A 653-nucleotide genomic window follows, 5' to 3' on the forward strand; every position below is an offset into this window, starting at 1 on the left:
GTTATAAAGGAAGTTTGTATGTGGTTACCGAATGTTGTTCGGAGTCCCGGATGAGATCCCGGACGTCACGAGGAGTTCCGGAATGGTCCGGAGGTAAAGATTTATATATGGGAAGTCCTATTTTGGCCACCGGAAAATGTTCGGGATTTTTCGGTATTGTACCGGGAAGGTTCTAGAAGGTTCCGGAGTGGGGCCCACCTGCATGGGGGGACCCACATGAACGTGAGTAGTGGGGGAAAGGCCCCACACCCCTGGTCAAGGCGCACCAAGATCCCCCCTTAGAAGGAATAAGATCATATCCCGAAGGGATAAGATCAAGATCCCTAAAAAGGGGGGATAACAATCGGTGGGGAAGGAAATGATGGGATTTCTTTCCTCCCACCTCGGCCAACGCCCCAATGGACTTGGAGGGCAAGAAACCAGCCTCTCCACCCCTATATATAGTGGGGAGGCGCATGGGAGCTTAACACAAGCCAAGGCGCAGCCCCTCCCCTCCCCAACACCTCTCCTCCTCCGTATATGCTTGGCGAAGCCTTGTCGGAGTACTGTTGCACCAACTACACCACGCCGTCGTGCTGCCGTTGGAGCAATCTTCCTCAACCTCTCCTTCCCCCTTGCTGGATCAAGAAGGAGGAGACGTCTCCCGTCCCGTA

The sequence above is a fragment of the Triticum dicoccoides genome, unplaced genomic scaffold (assembly GCF_002162155.2).
Source record: "Triticum dicoccoides isolate Atlit2015 ecotype Zavitan unplaced genomic scaffold, WEW_v2.0 scaffold42245, whole genome shotgun sequence".
NCBI lineage: Eukaryota > Viridiplantae > Streptophyta > Magnoliopsida > Poales > Poaceae > Triticum > Triticum dicoccoides.